Source organism: Cimex lectularius, unplaced genomic scaffold, assembly GCF_000648675.2.
Source record: "Cimex lectularius strain Harlan isolate CLEC.00 unplaced genomic scaffold, Clec_2.1 scaffold18, whole genome shotgun sequence".
Classification (NCBI taxonomy): domain Eukaryota; kingdom Metazoa; phylum Arthropoda; class Insecta; order Hemiptera; family Cimicidae; genus Cimex; species Cimex lectularius.
In genome coordinates, this window is record NW_019392764.1 from 2023069 (window position 1) to 2039521 (window position 16453).

The window sequence follows — 16453 nt, forward strand, 5'->3', positions numbered from 1 at the left end:
GCTTGGTTTTTGACGTATGGTATTTTTTGATCGGAGTGGATAGTTATGATTGGTGACGTAGAATGAAGCATGAACTATTGTGCGAAAGATTTTGGATTGCAGAGATTGAATTTTGTTAAGGTTGAAACACTTGGCCCGTATAGTTCAAGTCCATAGGTCCAAATTGGAACGATTAGAGTAGTTCATAATATTAAATTAATTAAGGTTTTAAGTTGAGATAAAAATGTCAGTGTCACGAGCGGGATTCGAACCTACGACCTTCGCCTTGATACGCCGCCACTCTACCACTTGAGCTATCGTGACTAGACCCCTCGGGCACTAACTTCCCATCTCAACCTCACCTTTTGAATTTTCCCTCCTTTTTGCCATTTTTCATAATAGATTTAGTTCTTAATAGATTTTTGTCGTTGTTGTTTAGATCTTTTGTCAAGTAGTCTCTTCAGCATTCTAAATCTAAAGTAATAGTCAGTTCGTTTAGAGTGTGTGGTTTCCACTAAAGTCTTTTGTCCAAGTAAAATCTATGATATCGTATCCATTCGCTGGATGAGTTGGGTGGCGCATAAATAGACAGATGGGAGAGTTTTATGATTAAGAGTGAATTTACTTAATTGATTTAGATTTTTGGCTGTTTACCTTGATTCTCCACTCTCGAAGCCAAGGTTCAACCATATGAAAATGGGATTGGAGGTAGATGGAAGTAACAGGATGTGTCATGTCAGTGGCGTATGTGATGGTTTAGGTGTCGGAATGTAATGGGCGATCATCTGTAAAGAAGGAGTACAGTAAGGGAGCAAGAACAAAAAGCTAAAATTTCAAAGAAGGTAAGCTCAGCAATCATAGATCGTTTAGGAAACAGAGTAGTTTTTCTTTATTTATCTGCCTTCACCATCTACACTGACAACAGCTTTCCAAGACCTGCAAGTAATAATATCCATTGCACTCCACACTTTTTAACACACGATAGTCCTGCCATTCGACTAGCTTCTTCCCGATGTCAGAAACTCCCTCGTATAAACACATCGTGCTGATTTCTAGCTGATTTCCTTGTAAGTTTTATTAATTATTATAGTTCTACATAAGTCAAGTTTTCCATAACTTATCATCCACTTTTTGGTCATCGTCTCTGATCAGCCAAATTTCATCTTTCTTTCCTTTTCTGACATTATAAAATACTAACCGCTTTCTCGACACGTCAACCTTAGGCAAGTAATAACCATTACACATTGTAACACTGCGTGTTTCATAAGGTTGGCTAGGATAGTTATGACTTTCATGAAATCTATTTACTCTCGATATACCTCAGCTATTTGTCTTCTTTATCATCCCAGGCAGGGTATAATTGGTAGAGCCGCCATTGTTCTTGGAGGGGTTGGTTGTGATTTATTAACACCAGTTCGTAAGTAACTCTGCAACAACCTGTATAGCATTAGTCTTCCAAGTGAAATTAGTAAAACAAAACCCAAATGTTGAAATGTGAAACTTAATACAAGCAGACGAAGATTTAAATTTTAATATGACTCAATGAATTATATGCAATTAACTTAAATAAGCAAACGCTTTGTGAATTGAGAAATTGTATTGATTATTTTCTTTATGATTCTAGAAGTAAAAACGTACAAGGTAAATCCGACCATAACCTGTATAGGTGGATCGATCTTCTCTCCCAAATTGAAAACCCAAAATGTTTTATTTTTGCATTAAATTGATTAGTTTTTTTTTTCTTTAATGTGCAACTTGCGAAGAAATTTATAATCTTTTGCAATACTTTCATGCCTGGGTTTCAACCAAAGTCCGGTTCGTCGAAATATTTATCCTTCGGCCTATTGCTGTTGGCTGGGAGCAGGATTACGTTTTGGCTCACCGCCATCTTTAGTTGGGCTAGAGATGATCAATTTCCATTGAGCTACTGTCTATTGTTTATAACCACGATATTGTAATGTTTAACGATAGAATATAACCAATGCAATTCATGGTTCAAAATCGCCTTGAATAGGGAAGTCGGGATGGGTCGGATTATTTTAATAATCACCAGTTTTATCCAATTGAGATTCGATCGGTTCCCTTGGAGAGAACCTGCTATTTGCCGACCGAATTGAAAGTTAATGCCAAGGTAGGACCATTCCATCATACGCGTCGGAAAAGGCGCTTCTCCGGTTCGCCCTGTTAAATCTGGTTAATCACTGTAGTGCACAGATTTTGCGTACGTACCATTGCGACCGTTGAACGTCACGAATTGCAGTTTAATTGGTTGTGAGCCCAGGGTAGAAAATAACAGTCGGTCACGACGTTCTCTCCCTCAGGCGGATGACACAATAGGTTTTCACGAGAAGGATCTGCAATGAATTAGCGTTCAGCATTTTACATGCTTTAACTTTTAAACAGAAACATTAACAACTACTTAACAGGCGGTAAAACGGCACTTCAACCGTGGTTTACGACGCTCGTAAAAATTTTAGTGGCTTCCTGACACCGAGTTTAAATTCTAACGAGGTGGTGCAGGGGGACGGTTTTATAATGGGGGTGGGCCGGCCGTTTTAAGGGTGTTTTCGTCCTACCTGCTACGGGGTCCCATTAAACCCGATCAGTATAAAACACGCCTTTAAAAATTATTATTCCCCCACCTTTTCTATGAAAGAATATCAAGTTAAATGTGAAACGTCGGGGTTTTGTTCAGCAGACGGATTAAAACCCGGGTCACGTCACGCGGCCGCCGAGAACTCGTCCGAAATGCGGATTGAGACGTCTTTTGAGAGACGGTCGGTCGATTGGAAGCATTCCGGATTTGTATTCTGCCTTCTAAAGAAACTCTCACCGCCTTAAAAGGACGAATTTCTTAAGCACGTGGCCAACAGATTAAAAAAAAGAAAATTTTTGAAATAGCCATTTAATTTCAACGTTTCCTGACTAATAATTAAATTTATAAGCTCATTAAAAACTATATAATGTATACTCATTAAAAATTATATAATTTATAGTTAATATTGATGGTTTAAATTTGATGGGCAGAAACAAATGAGAAGGGATTAATGAAATGCTTAATCAGAAATCGTAGATTATTCTATCCTCAGGGTGAATCAACCTCACCCTTCCCATCTAGTCAAAGATTTGAGAAACCTACCAATAAGGACGAACGTTCCAGGCTTCGGAGACAAGGATAAATATTGAAAATTTGGAGACATTGAACAAAAGTATTCTCAAAATAAATTTTACTATTTTCAGGGATGTTGAACCTTTAGGTCGCAGATCGAAGAAACCGTCCAGAAGAGCGTCAGAGGCATCGGAATCAAAAGTGCATAACAGGTTTTTCACTGCTTGCATTTGCAGATAATGTGGTCACGACAATCGTTCACACCACGTGAAACTCGTTTTAAACTCAAATCCGAGTGGCCAATTGTCTCCTTGTTTATGCGTTGGTTATCATACGTTAGTTTGTCAATACGCCCTTTAAAATGATAGCAGAGTTTCGTGAATTGGTGTGCAAAGCAATCTAAGCATGATACTTGACCGTGTCCTTAACCAGGTCTCAACAACTTGTCAAAAGCTTAGTATCCATCTGCTTACATAGTATTCCCTCGGTATGGTAATTTTTAATAAGGGTATAAACGAAAAGCAACCGAACGGCAAGCAAGGGTAGTGAATAATTCAATTATTAAAGTGGTGACGGATTATTTTAATATTTTGATTCTTGTTTTTTACATGAACAAATGATGACCTTTTAAATAACTTTTAAATAAACTGTAAAAACTGACAAGTTCTTGTAACAACGGTATTGTAAAAATATACCTTAAAAAAGCGTTAAGCCAAATTACATCAAACTCTCTGAAAAACGAATTTTGATTATGGTTTTATCGACAATTTTTATTTGACCTTCTTTGTAGTATAATTGATTTTTTTAAATATATAACATCATGAAAATTAGTGGTTTAACAAACAAACTTTCGTTTAAACATGGTTTGAAAAAGATGGGTTTTGTGAATTTGTGTAATCCTTATGAATATCCAGTGTTTTTGTCTTTCTTTTAGGAGTTGATGAAGGGTGTTGGTCTGCGAGTCGCTGAACTCATGCTAAACCGGCACTAGATCACTTATTGTGACCGTCTTCCCTCCTGGTTTATTGAACTACACAAACTCACAAACCCGAGAGAGCAGACGGACTTCATAAGTGATTAGTATTTTTCTTTTGCTTATTGAATCCTAGAAGGAGCTTAAATTGTACTTGATGGTTTTTAAAAACTACGTACTTTGACCAATAACTAATTTCCAACAGAATCGAATACAGGGTAACAAATTAAGAGCCAACGTGTAATTGGGACTTAGTGAGATCAAACGGGAAACACGGTCTAAATGGACGTAGGACCGGATACCGATTGAATACCGATATCGTGGGGAGTTGCGGCCGACGATTGCCCGCATTCATCAGGGATTAGGCCGCCTACATTTGCTTCAAGTGGCCCAGAAACTCACGCGGAGAAACGACCGGAGTGGGGTCAGAGCACGCAACCTTGCATCCAACTGGCCGCAACTCCCCACGCTTTATTGCTATGCTATACTATGCGGCGAGGCATATTATAGCCTTGTCACTTTAAGAAACTATGGCACAGAATCCATAAACTGTCATTACTTTTGTAAAAACAATAGGCCGTAAAAAGTTCAAGAAAAGCAACAAATCCAGAACGTCCATTAGTGTTCCGAGTACTGATTGAAGTATTGAAACGACCCAAGCTACTCTTATATTGTGAGATTTCCCTCGAGGACTACACAGTGTTGAACAGTTTGATCATTTCCGTTAATTTTGGTCTGTCAGACGTGTTTCGGATTTCACAGTCTTCAGCGTTGAGTCTGTCAAAAACCGCGAGTAATTTTAACATAATTAATAAATTATTAAATTGATTGTAATGAAATAGTTCAGAAGGCTACGTCATGAGGTTCTTTATAAGACTTGACACAAGACACAATCGAAAAAGGTTTGATGTATTCACATATTTTAACTGTGCAATAATCGTAAATACAATAAAAAACTAAAAATCACAGGAAAGGATAGATAAGCTTAAATGAAAAATTGTTAATGTACTATAGTAATCTAATCACACAATTTAGGAACCTAATTACAGAGATTATATTTACTTCACACGGAAATAAATAGTAATCGCAAATATATTGTACAAGTGAGATAGTTCAAATTACCTTTACAACATAACGATAATGTTATAAAATATTTCTATTAATAAATTAAATTATCTATGACAAAATAAACACACTAATTAATTAGACTTTTATAGCCTCGTATAAGAGATTTATAATTCTCGGAGGTTTAGCACTCAGTAAAAACATGAAATACATAGCAAGATAACAATTTATTCTTTCATTAATGATAAACATTTAAAACGTAAAGTACCTCATTTCTGAGATTTTACGAGGGGTCATGGAAATAAATTGTAGACTAGACAAATTGGATAGCACTTAACTTCCTCTCGAACATGAACTTTATCAAAATATAACAGAAGATTAATTAAGGAAATTAATTAATCATATTTATTAGTTTACGTATAAAATAATAGCGCCATGAATAACTCGTAACGTTAAGGTAAAAAATAGGCTTATTAAATTATCTTTAAATAGATGGATTACATTTTTTAAACTATAGGCTTTTATGAACTTATAAGAGAATAAATAATCGGAAAGGTTTAGGTAAAGATAGCTATTTAGCTTTGAACAATTCCAAAAGGTTAAATATTACATTTAGCAACCAATAGATGTATTATTTAATTATTAATAATCATTAAACAAAATACACCTTTTTTTCTTAACATTATTATATTGGGTACAGTTCACAGTTAATAGAATAATTATTTTTTGAGCAGAAAATATTTTTATAATATATTTACAAATCTTTTTCATTATGTAAATATAACATTATAAATTATAGCTATAATGTTATATATAGTAAATATAACGTTTGGACTGCTGCAAGGGGAACATAGCAATTAATTAATTTTACACGTCAGCAATTTGCAAGGTTAATCCGTCTGATATTACGAGCAGATAATTAGATGTAAACCATTCTAGAAAGTACAGAAAAGGTTAATTATTTATATACCAAACTGAATTTTTTCCGGTTGGCTGGCATCTGATTATTATATTATTATTGAAAATATAAACCGAGTTTTGTTGCTTTCATACAAATCCACGTCAATACAGAACGTTGCAGTTTTTAATATTTCGTCTGAACTTTTATACTAAACGTTTTCTAATTTTATCCGCTTAATCATATTAAACTATCTGATATTAAAATTAAAACCCAACCATCTTGTTATTTTTTTGTTAAAAGAACCAAGTTTATTTCTAGATAAAACGAAATCTTTAAAATTAATGCACAATTCAATAAAATAGAAAAAATATACTAAATAGTTTTCCATAATTGTAGACAGACTTTTCATTTAAATAATGACGGAATATAAACAATTCGTTTTTATTATTGGAAAGACTATAAAAAATAAGATATAGTTGGTCAGTGTACCATTGCTGTGTTGACATCTTTGTACAAAAGGTAACCACACTAATCATAAACTGTTAAAATTTTTCCATGCTGTCTATGGGGGTTGATAAGCTGAAATGTTACAGTTACTGATCATTTCTGTCTGCGTATCCTCGCTGGGTTAATCTGTCAAACGCGCCAGTCAGAAACCTAGGGAGGACAGTTTGTCCAAAATGATAAGTAACGACCAAATTTTAGTAACAACCTTATAAAATATTACGCGACAAACCACTGAAAATGCGGTAAAGGGTCTAACAGATCAAACCCAGCCAGATGGACAGACCAGTATGATAGAGTACGAAATTACCGGTCATTACCCCTGGGAAATCTGGAAAGATTATACTCTTGTTAGTATATACTTTCATTTTTGCATTTATTACAGATCATTTATTTCTGGTGTTTTGTCTGGTTTCCAGATTATAGTATTTATGTCGAAAAATTTAGAAACAATTTTGCAAAGCTTTTAATATCCTTTCGATCAATTAATCACAATGAGTTAATTAATCGAAACGATCATATGAAAAATGTATATTGGTGTTCGTTTTGTCACAATGGCCGAACAGGGGTGAAACAAAAGTAATACTGGTATAAGCAAAATGGCCAAAACAAAACACCAATTTATAAACAGACAAGAAAAAGACACAAGGCCGGAATGGCGAGCGGGAAAAATGCTCTACTTCTTCGCATAAAAGCCGGAATAAAATAAAATAAAAAACATAAAAAATTGGTGTTTAAAGGAAGGCGTGAAGTGGTTGAAGAATGTGGAGCGAGAAAGGCCCCCCCGCAGTTGATCAATAAAGGCACAATGGTTTGTGTTTTGGGGCGGAGGCAGAGGGGCGCGGAGCTCCTGGGGGCGGTGGGGGTGACGTATTACCTACCCGGGCTGCCCCCTCCGCCAAGGGGTTGCTGCTTTATTTCCACCCCCTGCAACCGCCACCACCCTCGCCGAGATACCCCTCCGCCCGCGCATTCCACATTGAAAAGATTACGGAGGGAAAGAATTCCTCCAGTCTTTCCCTTGGAATAAAAGGGGTGTTTTTTTACGAGAAATATGTACTTGTATGAACCACAATTCTTTTTATTTATTAGCCCTAAATGCCTTATTACAATAAAAATTTATATTTAATTTTTTCGTTTATAGCAAAATCGTACGCACAACACCTACATTAGACCAAAAAAAAACCTTCCCAGCGATTTGATTTCTTTTACATATTCGTACATAATAAAGTTCATAAAACGTCCATATAAATTGAATGATTTAAAGTAGGATTCCATATTTACATACTTCAACCCTCGTCGTCAGCATTTTTTGGAACTTCATATACTCTAGCAACAATTTTCTTTGCGCGTCGAAATTGACACGAGTCAAAAATATATTCTCTAAATCCTTTGGAATAAATTGGAAAAAATCTTTAAAAGATTGCAATACATATAGACGAGCCATCAAGCTTCTGATTACAATGATTTTATTGTTTATGTTTATTTATTGTTTATGTAGTATTATTAATATTTTGTTATAGTATGTATTATTATTAAATTTCATAATCGATTTAGGATATCAAGCAGTCGTAAATGTATTGCGAGTGACAAAATATTTAACAGTTTCACGACCTGGCATGGCTGTTGGAAAAGGATTATGATGTTATTTATGATTGAAAAATGTGTTACATGTAAGCAATTTATTTTCTGATGTTGATGAGAATATTTATCGTAACTATTTACAGATCGTGAGATGCGGTCTGGTGAGATATAGGTTTAGAAAAATATTTTCTTTATCGTGTCAACGTTCGATCTTTATTGAGTCATCTTCAGGGCTCAAAGTGTGTATTTTCTGTGTAGATGTCACGGTTGTGTGTCGTGTTGAGTGTTTTATCATTTATCATAACGTATATATATCATAACTTATATTTTAGAAAACTAAAATGTACGGTATTGTTAAAAGAGAAATACTTCCAAAACGATATTTTAAGTACGAAACAAGGTACCAAAGCGATTTATTCCTGCAATATGTATATTTTCAAGGAGAGTCTTGGTTTTAATACAATATTTCATTTGTGAAATATATATTCCATGTTTACTTCTGTTGTATATCTTAGTCTCCGCAAAGCAGTTTATCATAGAGGCCTTAAGTCATCGGGTGAAGGTATCAGGTCCCAAGACTGTAAATCTCTCTGTCTTACTCTCTGAGGGTACTGGGATTTCTCGCAGCCTCTCCTGGAAAAATAAACGGTTTCCAAAGGCGCTAAGGTGACGGTGCAAGAAAGAGGGAGAGGCCGGGGGAAGACGAAGAAAAAATAAATAAACACCCGAGTCCGGATTTCAAAAAGTAAACTTGTTATCTCAGAACCGGGTTATCTGAGTCTGTCCCATTCTCCTTCTCTCTCGGGCGCTTTCGCCGTCTCGGCTCTCCCTCTTCGGCTACAAGTGGTGGAATGTTTTTGAGCCAGTTGGTTCACATTAATCAATGCACACACACACATCCTGTTCCCTTGCACGTACGCTCACGCGCACGCGCTCCCCGCGTCATCCTCTTCCCTGCAACGATAGGCCCTTTCTCCGTTCTTTATCCCACGGAAAATGCCCTGGGGAAGCCGGAAGAAAATAGATGACTATCTGTTGGATTAAGTCGGAACAGACTTTACAATGTGTAGAGATGCAGCGATCCGAATAGGGGTGGAAAGTGGCGAGGGGCCGGCGAGGGGCGAGGGAATCTAGAACCAATTAAAAACTAATTAAATTTATATCCCGGCAAGAGCACGGCTTGAAAAAAATTAAGTGGATAGATAACACTTTTTATTTTTTTATTCTTTGTTATAAACGACTGTTTCTGAAAAAGTGCGTTCTTATCTTATTTTTAATTTAATTTTTTCCCCTTTAAGCTACTTGCAAAACTCTGAACTTGTGTCCAAATAAACAATGACGATCTGATCGTATTATGTGTATTTTTTTAGAATTATTTATTCCACGTACGTTACACTTGCTTCATGATAAAAAGATAAAGCTTGTTGCTGGATCATCTCCAATTATCCTACAGTCTCGCTAGTTTTATCCGTCGGGCGAGATAGCATACAAGTATAAAAAATATTATAATTCGCTTCTCGAAAAATCCTCTTTGTTTCTTTGTTTGAATACCCACTAGTCGGCCCTGAACAATATAAGCTGTGACCTTTCTGTTCCAAAGTCTTTTTTTAAGAATTAGCAATAATTTATCACGTAAAAATGGTACGCTAATAGGGATTGATTTACGATATGAAATACTGTAACCCAACACAAATGTTTCTTGTTATAATTCACGAACCAATTTGCAACTATTTTCACCATGGTTATTTTATAAATATTTGATCTCCTGTATTTGAACTGCATTATTGTAGAAATAATTGAAGACCTATTGGATCTTCACGACCCCTTGCTGTAAATTAAACATCACTTAAAAAAACTAAAAATCGAAAGGATGCGACTTTGGTCTGAAATTAACCTATGATATTCCTCGTTTTATTTAGATTTTCTACAGGAATTAATTTTTTAAAAGTAGATTTGGTGTTTTACATGTTTTCGTTTTTGTTTCCTAGCACTTCGGCCGGACAAGAAGATTTTGAGTGGGACAGATACCAGCTTCTAATACGTGCTTAGGATATCTGGCTTAAGGGTTTAAAAAAAGTTGACATTAATAACATAATGAATTTACAAGCAATATTGGACGGACATACCAAAATTGTTAAGGAGAGATATTTTTAAAAGGAAACTCCTTTACAAACAAATATCTGTAGATTTCAATTATTAAATGTGATTAAGTATGGTAACGTATTATACGATAAAGATAATTTTGTGGTTATGATGTTTGTACAAAAATTTGATTATTTCATAAAAAAGGTGCAGAACTCTCTCTCTCTCTCTCTCTCTCTCTCCCCTCTCTCCTCTCTCTCTCCCTCTCTCTCTCTCTCTCTCTCTCTCTCTCTCTCTCTCTCTCTCTCTCTCTCTCTTAATTCTGTGTAGAAGTTGAAATATCTGTAATTACAACATCTCTCATAAAAAATAAAGAAATAAAATAAAAAATATCCACATTCGGACGATTTTACCCAATTTCAAATATAAATCATTTTGACTATTACATATCTGAGAAAACAAGAAAACGTTCAAAGAATACTTGAGGATTAATTCAAAGGAGTAACAAAATCCTATAATATATATTTTTAGATGTTGTAAATTATAAATTAGCACACTCTCTCTACTATCTCTCTCCATTAGTCATTTTCCCCTTCCTCATTCTCTCTCTCCCTCCCTCTCTCTCTCTTTCGCTCTCTCTCTCTCTCTCTCTCTCTCTCGCGTTATTTTTTGTTAAATTCAAGACATAAATAATATTATTTTGGATACTTAGAAAAGCAAGCTAAATCAATTTCTAAAGTTAATTTGTAGTCGAAAAACAGGTTTGAAAGTTGCAAATGTGGATGTGGTTTATTTTTCGAACGAACTAATAAAAGAATAACTTACAGTGCGTAGAAAAATAGAAGTGTATATATTTTAATTATTTTAATATGACAGCAATCGTAATGTTGTTTCTTTATGTATGATCGACGAAACCTTGCCAACTTGTCCAGTAAAAATGCGACGCTAGAAAACCGCCTTCTATCAATGTAAAAAGGCATTCTATTTGGCAGCTCTACTGAATTATCTTTAAAATTTATCTTGGAGTTTGTTAGAAAGGGCAATTATCTGGAATGTAATTTCTTTATTTTTGGGTATTTAAAAATAAGTGTATGTTTGTATTTTAGAGGTGGATGTATTTAGAACATGGTCGTCCGTTCAGTTCGAAACGTTGGATAATTTGTTGGCCGTTACTTTTGGGGTGGAAACTTATAAAAAGCCGGAGACGTACCGAACTAGACGTTCTGTCACATTTCTTTTACCATCTGCCGGAAATGTATCACAGGTTCTGTTAAAAACGTCAAATTAACAGTGTTAGAGTCCTCCCTCTCCTGGACAGTCGGCCGTACTAGTGAATGAAGTATTCCTAGACGCTTCGGAGATTCCTAGGCCCTGTGTTAAATCTCACGGGATCGGTTTGGCAAGCCACATGGCCCAAAGCCCCATCCGTTATCCCAAGTGGAGCGTTCTGAAATAAATTGAAGCCATAAATTGAAGACGTGTTTGTAAACAGTTTCTTTTTTCGTTGAGGCGATGGGGTGCGTCGATGGCCGTTTGTTCTCTCGTTCTCGCCATCCCTTTACGTTTTAAATGAAATTAAAACAAACCAATGGATAGCGGGATCGCGTTTGCACCGTTGTTAAATCAGATTTAAAAAGCGATCAAGACACCTTTAGCGGAGGGTGAATATGCGTTTTGAATAGCGCCCGGGTGGTAGAGAAGAGTGCTTAGTGAAACAAGTATTTGATTCGGGGTTGTACAGTTGTCCGGCCCCTATCGAGGTATTTATTCCTGTATCAGGATTAGAAAGAGATAAGGGAAGAAAGAGAGAGAAAATAAGAGGGAGTGGAAAGGGTAGAGGATCGAGTACCTGCGGGAAAGGGAGATTTATAGATGCTTGTTTTGCACGATCTCCTCTCTCCGCTCACTGCCAAAAATGTCCCACTGGATACTTTATGTCTAGACTTTTCGTCGAGATGGTGGAATTGGAGTAAAACGGGCGAACAGGGCAGACAAAGTCGCGTAGTATCCCGGCTCATTCCGTTGACATTGGTTAATTAAAGAAAACCGTCTTTGGCAACCGACACCGCCTCCAGAATTCAAATATGGAATCGGCCGACAGGCGCAATTAATTAAAAAAGCCACCAAACAGCATCACCCGATTTATTACTTCCAGACGATAATTAAAAGATACAATGGATAAGCTAAAACACGTCATCTTCCTTGCTAATAAGTTTATTTTTAAAGTTTACAATTTTCGGTTAATATAATTATTAGCCATTATCATTCTCTTCATTTGGTTACCTAATCTTAAAATTAATTGTTCATCATTATTGATGATGCACATACATTATTTTTATACACATACAAGTACCACAGAAATCATACATAAGATGAACTAATTTATATTACGCTGAACTAGTCACTTTACCGGTCTATTCTCTCTGGTTTACATTCACTCAAACGTGTTTATGATAAGCAAATCCCCCACAGACCCCCAGGAGAATTTCACTATCATAAAACTGTAGGTTTTTGAGGATGACCGTAAACTGTTATTAGTCAGAGTTGGTGGGAATAGGACAGAAGTCAGATATATAACTATGTGTAGAAGAAAAAACACATCTTTGCCAGACGTTTCTAGCCTTTATAGAAACTTCTTGTGAGGGAATATCTTAATATATAGCGAATATCTTAATAAGTCAGTTGAGGGAGTGTTTTTCCATACTTGTAGAGAAATAAGTGTTATCGTTGTTGGTTTTGAGTCAGGGTTAATATTACTTCATGTTAACTAAAGACCTTTTTCAGAAAAGAACGACAATAGATTGAAAATATTGATTCCCCAGATTTTCATTCTGTTGCTTCATGTAGTTTTGTGTTATGCTTAATTACTAAACTTCAAACTTCCAACCAAGCTTGTTGTTTAAAATGTTTTCTATTGATTTTTTGTTATTAAGTTATTACACACTATTTGTACAATTTCTACGCGTTTTCGCCTCCAAAAAAGATACGAAACATCAGGCAAAGAGGTGAATTGTTTTTAGTTTTTCTTCTACCCGATGTAATACATCCTGACCAATTACCATCAAACTATGACTAATGAAATAAATAATATATATATTTAATATATTATAAACCATTAAGTTAACCTAAAGCCTCAGGATACGGTCTATACTGTAATAACCTGAAATAACGGTATTGTTTTAAAAACGTTGTTCTACAATTCACATAGTCAAAACAATACAGGATAAATAATATAGTAGAAAGGTTCGACGAATCTGACATATCTCTTTATAAGCGTATGAAAACTGAATTATGAAAGTTAATATCTACTTGATTCTCGAATAAAGTAATCAAATTTTCGTTTTATTAGCCAATTAAAAAAATAACTATTTATCTGAGATTACTTTATTTGCATTTCGTCAAATTTGACGGCAACCTGTGTAATTACACTCGTTAGGTAGGGTGTGTTAGAAATTTATTCTCTTCTAACATACAAATTTAGAAAAAGTGTTTGGCACTATTTTTATAGGGTAGGTACAGAAATGTTTGCAACAGAAATAACATTCTTCCGTATCCATAATTTATATAACTGATCGAAAATCATGATGCTTCAGCAGTGAAAATAAGGCAGGCACGAAAATAGTAATCAACTATAATCTGATTTACCAATTTGTAGACCGAACAATATATTTTAATCTTTGACTATCTATGAAACTTAACTGTTTTTCAATTATTTTTTGACCTTCGGCTAGGTTCCGTTCTGTATAAATGTTCGGCAGAAAAAAATCTAAAGGTTTATATTTTCGTTAATCACGTCGGGCTAAGCTAACATAAATTCGGTTTATTTTCAATCCGTGACCCTTTTTTTATTTTGTTTTAATGCTCTGCCAGGAAACAATTATTTCTCCGACGGAACAGAATTACACGGAGCTGCTTGTCGAGAGTTCTAGTTTGGGATGAAATTTCGGTTTTTTTAATTAATATTACTTTGCATAATATGTTCAGAGGGTGTTTAATTACTGTAAAAACTGTCGTATTATTAATTAAGGAAATCGTTATTTAAACTTTAGGTCCAATTAGTACTGTATAATAATTAAAGGCTACGACAATGCAATGTTACGTTATGCAGAAAGGCATGAAAATTCAAGAAAGGGGTCCCCTTTTTCACCCCAATTCGGCCTGCCGCACTGACCCCGTTGCCATTTCCGGACGGCATTCATCATCCGCCCCCGCCGCCCCCGATGGCATTAATAAAGCCATTAGTCATTAAAACATAAACATCTTTAGGTATGCTGGAATAGTTTGTATCGTATTTAATCATAATTGTTGGTCACTATCTGTGGCGAGGATCTCTCAGTCCTTGGCACTGAACCCTCCCTTTTTTTCCCCACCACTTTTTTCTTTCTTTTTCGTTTTATAAATTTTTTTCCTACCCCGATCTAACATGCCTTCACTTACGTAAGAAACCACCTCTTTCCGAACCCACAAATCTTAATAACAGAAATCGGAGTCAGGCATTAAATCAGATTGTAACACGCGTCAGCGAGATTAACAATTAATTCGAGGCTCCTTGTCCCATCCAGGCCGAATCGAATGGGCCCGGACGATAAATCAGGAAGAGGAATGAAAAGAAAAAAGTAAAATATATAAATTTAAGGGGAAAAATAAATAAATTGTTTACCCGGAGATTTATGTATTGGCTTTTGTTAAAAAAAGTAAAAATCCCCTTTTTCTTCATATCCTACTGAAAAATTCCTAAAAAATGTCAAAAAATAATACAAGAAAATTCACATTAATAAGAATATGTTTAAAAAGAAACGGTTTGAAGGTTTAAATTATTAATAACTTTACATATTTGTTAATTATTAACTATATAATCTGGTCAATTAAACATCTTGTACTAAAGCAAAGCTATATGTGTTAGTTATTTGGTATGTATTAAAATTAAACGCTCTTTTCCTCTTGGCAATAACGGCAGTAGAGTTTAATGTTATACTTAGATAAGTAAGTATTTATATATTGCATACAAAGAATTTTTTTTTTTAAATTTTTGTTATGAGGGTTCGCAACAGCACAGGTTATATCGACCCTCAGGGTGCCGGTGTTTTTGAAAAAAGCCCATTTGTAAGTATGTAGGGTTCGCATGCAGGCCTGCTGGATTCGAACCCGGGACCTTTACCTTACAGTGATGAGCGCCGTGTCAACGCCTAAAACGTTGCGGCCACTGACGCCCCCGAAAAATTATTGTTAGCGAGAAGTTGCATAAACAACTGGCTGACGTAAACATTACCCTACTATATACCCACATATAAATATGTTAATATAACGTTATGAAAGTTAAATCACTACAATTTTTAATTGATACAGTTTTTTGAAATTTTTAATTGATACCATGATCTAGTTACGTTTTATTTTGTACATGTGAACCAATGAAAAACAACTTTATGTCCAAAAACAAGAAAATTAAATTCAAAACAATCCGAGCTACTCAGTAAAAAATAAAATTGTTCCACCAGCTCTATGCGGTTCGACAGTACTTTGCAAAATCAGCATGTTCTGAACCGCGGAATTACGTTTTGCAATAAAAGACTTACTTGGAAAAGATAGGAGATAACAGCAAAAAAATGAAAAAGGTCCATCCTCACATAGGAATTACATAATCAGGAGGGCTTACTTAAATTATTAGTTAAGTCGAAAAAAAGCCTTGGATGATCGAATTTCCGGTATAGCAGAAAGACCATCATTAAAAGAAGAAAATATTGAAACAATGTGCTAATGAATCGAGCGCTTTAAACCAGGACAAATAAGCGTTTATTACATATTTTATTTTAAACATATCTTTCTATTATTATTACTCATTGCTTCCAAATAATGTGAAACCTTGAGGAATTTTAGTTCAAAGAAAATAACCTTTCGTCAATTTGTTGTATTAATCATAAATAAAAATTTATGATTGGCGTTGAATATGTCTCGTTCTTATAAATGTCTTGCCAGTAAAAGTTTTGTTATTAAAAAATATACAGATTTTGTTTTCAGAAATGTATTTTAAAAAATTAAGTGCCGATTTTTTTAATTATAAGAATATTATCTATCAAATAACCATACATTCTACATGCTTTAATTTATTATGTACTTATTCCAATGATCAATACAAACATTTATTGATAAAATAAATTTAGTAATGGTTGTGAAAAATAATTTATAAATGTCTAGTTTTTCAATCTCTCTGTTGTACTTTTTCTTTCTTTTATTGTAGGCCGAATTTCACTCGGTCGCT

The 16453-nt window shown here is 34.9% G+C and overlaps 1 protein-coding gene across 4 annotated transcripts in view; it reads left to right on the forward strand.

Annotated features, from left to right (window-relative positions):
• Positions 1-16453, forward strand: part of LOC106661386 (homeotic protein ultrabithorax) — a 348363-nt gene that overhangs the window by 109591 nt on the left and 222319 nt on the right. The gene's annotated exons all lie outside the window — the stretch shown is intronic.